Source organism: Cephus cinctus, unplaced genomic scaffold (assembly GCF_000341935.2).
Source record: "Cephus cinctus unplaced genomic scaffold, Ccin1 Ccin1_scaffold1517, whole genome shotgun sequence".
In the NCBI taxonomy this organism is placed as follows: Eukaryota; Metazoa; Arthropoda; class Insecta; order Hymenoptera; family Cephidae; genus Cephus; species Cephus cinctus.
In genome coordinates this window covers 44,650-50,670 of record NW_014333853.1, presented here as the reverse complement: position 1 = coordinate 50,670, position 6,021 = coordinate 44,650, and positions in this window count along the sequence as shown.

Sequence of the window (6,021 nt, the reverse complement as noted above, 5' to 3'; positions counted from 1 at the left end):
AGCCGGTTGCCTGTACTTGGCGCGAGACTCGACCGAGTCTCTTGATTAACACGTTGACTGCCATGGGGGTCACCGGTAACCGGCGACGCAGCAAATAATAAATGTACATAATTAGAGTAAATATGGATACTGATACATTTTTCAATAATACCATTGTTACTATAATGTTTTGAAGAAATTAATGCAATATAGAACATACAAAAATAATTTTATAACTCACTTTATTTGCTGCAAATAATATTTCAACATAATATGCATCGCATAATGAAAAATTCACGTTGGCGCCTTCGGTAAAGCATGGAAAATGCGCTTAGCAGTCAACGTGTTAAAATAGGCAAGATCAGAACGAGAAAGGAATTAGGAAGAGTAAAATTAGAAGGTAGGAGGGACAGGAGGGAAGGAAAGAGGCTAAATCGATCAATTTATCGCCCTAAAACTTTTCTTAGCTTGCTATTTGATGAGATCTTTAACTAACCGATTTAGGAGTTGTCAAACATTTCTTGGTGTTAGTGTAAATTACTGTTTAGGTCTTCTGTCTCAACAGCGATATATCCGATTTTTGAGAGTACCGATGTGAATGTCTTTCCGTATCAGGTTAACAGACGGGACGATAATACTGGGCTTTGCGAATATTGGTTCTATAAAATTAGTAAAACTTAGTTTGATTATTGCCGCATGAGGCTCTAAAGTAGCTTACTTCGCTGAAATCTGTCTTCAGACTAATTTTGCCAATATATTTGAAATTTTCTTTAATGCTGCATTTTTGCAATATTTTGTTTTTATATACAGTAGAATCCGCTTATAATGAGATCAAAGGGAAATAATAAATACGTCATACTAAGCGACCGTCATACAAAGCATAATATTAGAAGATTAAAAACTTAGTATTTTTATTAGGTATTTAGTTTAGTAAAGAAGAAAAATGACTACAAAATGTATGTATCTATAGAACTTTTACCATTTTTTAAATTAATAATCGTCGAATGACCAACCCCAAATTTCTTTACCAGAGATGCGTTCGACTCTTCATTTTCTAATCTGCATATAATTGCAGGTTTCTCTTCAATAGTAAATGCTTTACGACGTTGCGATATCATTTTTGTGCACAAACCACTAATATAGCGTAGCGTTAGACTAACAACTCGGTACTGAGAATCAAAATAAAGACGAGCCACGCGCCACGCACACACACACCGGACGTTGCTGGCGCAGGGGAAGGGTGGGAGGGGTCGTGAAATCGAACGAAAATGTTAGAAATCATGTCGGTCACTATAACCGGACATAATTTCTTAAAAATAGGTCATAATAAGCGATATGTCACTATAAGCGAAGTCATTATATCTGAACTTTGTTTCACAGTAGTTTATATGAAAACTAAACTTCGCACTGCAATTACGTCATATTAAGCAGTTGGTCGATATAGGCGGAGTCATAGTAAACGGATTATACTGTAATTTGTTTCTACCTCGCATTTTCTAGTCGCTGTTTATTGAATTTTTCTTGCTTAGGTCATACTTGAGGATATTGGATACCCTTCTGGGAAAATTGAGTAAATTAAACTATACCGAAGATTCATTGTTCTCGCGATATACGGTTCACCCTCGCGGTGATCGCGCGTGTTTTCACCGGCCGTTCTTGCCGCTCCTTCTGAGCACGGCTTATTAGAAGCAAATACACTACCGCTCAAAAATATTAGTTTATCCTATATTTCGCTTGATTAGCATTGAAATAATTATAAAAATGTGGTTCTTGTCTTATTATTTTAACGATTATGTTAATAAAAGTAATTATAATAGTAAAGACAAGGTTGGAATGAACTTTTTATTAAATATTTTTCAATTTTGGACTCGTTAATATAACCTCCTTTTGATTTTATAACTGCCGCGTTTTGGCATTCTATCAATTAAATTTGATAAATAATCTTTATTAATTACTTTCTATCCACTCTTTAGGACATCCCAGAGATATTTTTATTCTCACCTCTTTGTCTAATTTATCTCATAGCAACTTGATAGGGTTGAGATCGGGATACTGGGATGACCAAGGTTACTTGTAGCATATTTTTCCGCTCTAACATAAATATGTTAAATACTTTTTGCATATCTTAGAGGAGTATTTTGGATCATTTTGCTATCAAAAAATGAAATTCCTTCCTCTTGAGCTGTACTCTGAATTCTTCTTCCTTTTGATCCAAATATCTCAAATTTGGACTCATCACTCTACAACACCTTTCTCCACTCTTCATGTGTCCAATTTTTGTGTTCTTGAGCCCAGCGAGATTTTTTTACTGCTACTCGTCTAAAGAGACCCGCTCTATTTAGTCGTCTTTTGACAGTACCGATACGGGGATTTCCTTAGATCCATTCACTTGTGCAGTATTCTGTGATGCAGTAAGTCATCTATTACGTCTGTAATTAACGTCTATTACGTCTATTACTTGAGCAATGATTGTCTTTCATGAACGTTCTGAGCGTTTGCTACTCCCTAAACTATTAGACATTAAATGTTTTCTAACGTTGTAATCCAATGTTCGTCGCGATAACTTTAATGAAGCGGCGATTTGCTGATTAATTTTTTTTAATATATGAAGACAAATTATAACTGTTTACTGTTTCCAATCCTGAGTAAATTATATAAAGAGAAACTGTCACTGATCGATGCTTGTGCACTATTAAACGTTCCCAATAATTAAAACTTGACAGTAGACTGGTTTTTGTATTGTATTCTGATTATAAGAGATATATAATTCAATTGCAAATATTCGCTTCGATAATTTAGAAGTACGCAGAACCATCTCAAGTTACACTGTATAAATCGAGCGATATCACAAAATGTAAAAAAAAGTGTTCCTAAATAGTATCTATACAATACTGACTACGTTTTGGGTTGTACTTACCTAGTAAGAGTGTTTGTTTAATGTAAAATTAAATTAGAGAAACTTATAGCGATTTATTGTAGTCGACAAATACTTCTGAGCGGTAGTGTACATTATTCTTCTGGAAAAATTAAATCATAATGTAAAATAAATATCGTATGGAATAACTGATGGAGCAACTATAAGATGTTCCTAGTGATACTTGTTATATTTTATGATCTCACGATTTATGTAATTTCTTGGTGTTATCTGTTTTTTATCTTTTATATGCCATGTGCCTTTCTCTTAATTTTCGCATTCCCGGATGCATTCGACTCTTTCGTATCCGCGTGAAAAACTTGTAACTCTGAAATAAAATAAGGGTTGCAACCCCTTGGGTCATTAACAAACCTCATATCTTCGACTTCTTATGACAAATATTTTCCACTTGGTTTTATTAAAAAATATCAATTAGAATCTGACATATGATAAAAAACAATTTTCGGGGGTAAAATTTAGGGGTGGTTTTTATCCCTTTGAAAAATCCTGAAACACCCCAACTGAAATATTTGATGGAGTTAACGGAAACGCTTTTCTTTATTTTTTTGAGCGCATACCCCGGTTTTTATGCAGAAAAAGAGCATAAAAAATATAGTTTTTTCAAAATATAAAATAAGGGTTGCAACCCCTTGGGTCATTAACAAACCTCATATCTTCGACTTCTTATGACAAATATTTTCCACTTGGTTTTATTAAAAAATATTAATTAGAAGTCGAGATATGATGAAAAAACGATTTTCGGGGGTGAATTTCAGGGGTCGTTTTCACCCCTTTAAAGTGGATGTCAGCACAAAAAAAAAAATACGTGTCTCTTATTTTGTCGAGTACTACACATATCAAAAAATTATTGAAATCGGTGGGGTCGGGTTGGGGGGGTTTCCTTGTTAGTAACAAGGCTTTCTTTGTAATTATTCGAGTATTTTATGTACCTGTAATGAGTCGTATTTATTTTACAGCATCTCCGTAAAGCATGACCATCGGATAATTCAGTAGTTAACAGTACGATACTCAAATCGTTACATACAGCCTTGTGTCGTGAGCGCACCTAGAGCTTCAACTCTATGCGATTACACGCTAAGCCCGCATATACGAACTTTTCAATCTCGCCGCTCACGGGTGCGCCGTCAACTACGCTAATACAGCTGCCGTGCGAACTTTTAGTCAGGAACCGAAAAATACTTTAGGATCTATAAGACGTTACTGTAAATTATTGTTAGAAGTATTAATCAAGTTTAGACATTCGATTAATATTTTGTGGATTGTTCCGCATTGAAATTGTCTTGTTAGCGTTCTTCCCACGTAAATTAAAAAAAAAATATTATAAATCATTCCGCATTTTTGGTGTTATATTACGTATTAATTCGAGTATTTGTTATATTTCCCCGATTATATTGTAACCTGGTACATGAGAGCGATAGAGCATTTCAGTCAGTCGCTATAAAACCTAGTAGTGCCCTGCCTATGAATTAGCAAACTGAACTACCGCCGCTGCTTATCAGCGCTCGGCCCTTTCGCCAACGGACAGTCCAGCGGACTAGACGCATACACGAAATACTAGACAGATAAATTCATCTCTAAAATATAGGCGCACTACATGTGAAGTTCTGTATTCTATTTTTCCGTTATTTTCTTCACCTCAATTCTCTCTCTCAGTACCAGGAGACAGGGCATTTTATAGTCATTACGAGTTCCCCGATAGTACTCATTGGGCTGAACAAAGTAATCCTTCGGGATGACGACCACGTGTGGACGGATTGTGTGGTACGGCAAGCTTGGAAAGGTGCGCCCATCGACTTCGGCAAACTGGAGCTCGAGACGTGGGAGACGGCTTGCATCACACCGCTGCATTGCTGACGTATGGGCAAGGAATAACTGCAAATGGGATATGTGTGTCTTTGCGTGCGTAGTTATTATGATATAATCTAGAATACCCATGGGGTTGCCCTTCGGAACGCAATGTCTCGTAACTTAGCCTGGTATAAGGAAAGGCATTGTCCAAGTCTTCTTTTTTATGAATAGTAAATTTTTTTAATTATGTATTATTGACGGGAATTTATTATAATAGTCACTTGGAGTTTATCTTACTTTAAATTTGTATAGAATCATTTTTTTTGCATAATGTAGCCTGAGCTTTGTGTGTAATTTGCTAAATTTACCTACGCCTATCTATCACTGAGTTTCTGCTTTTGCTTGCTTTAGTTTTTTTTGTTCGTTCTAATTCATGCAGCATGTTGATAGTTTCTTTCTTAGATCAACTATTTTCGAGTTTATCTAGAATCCTTTTTTTGTTTTGTAAGACTTTTGTTTTGGTGTATGATATTTTCTTTTACTTTTTTCAAAATTTGCTTCAAAATATAGCTTCGCTGCGTTAAATTGACCTAATTGTTTTTCCTAATTTTTGTTATCTAACCTACTCGATCTGTTCTTCTGAATTTGGCATTTGGTGATAAGTATACATTTTAGCGACTCTCTCTTTCTCTCTCTCTATTCCACGGCACAGTGAATATCTTCCAGACTTGCCGTTGTTTCTTTGGTGAACATTCGTGAAATTTTGTGGACGGGAGCCACGTCTTAGGTTGTTGACGTAGCCCTCGCTTCCGTTAGTAATTTTGATGACCCTCTGTGAACGGGAGACTCGTCTTAGGTTGTCGCGCAGTCCCCGATTCCGTTATATTAGTCATTAATTTTTAGTGTAACATGACATTTCCAAATGAAGTAAATACTTAGATTACGAAGAGAGTGCGTCGCAATCGTGATACTCCCGCGAAGAATACCTGGCGCTCAACCCTTGCTTAGTGTTAGTGAAAGAGAGAAAGAGAGTAGAGTGGAGTAGAGGTATGGTGGTTTATTCGATCCTGGAGCATGGCTCCCTAAGGACCGCAGACAAGAATTACATTACTGTCAAAGTTCAGTGAGTAAGCCAAAAAATATACAATAAGAAAAACACATAAGCAACTAATTATTAAAGTACAATAATCACCGCTAACCGATAACTAATAGTGGCATACAGTAGCGATAGACAGTAGTATTAGATATGCAGTAAGAAGTACCTATGTAAATATACATTAAAAGTAGAAAAAAATAAAATGTGTTACTTAACAGAGCAA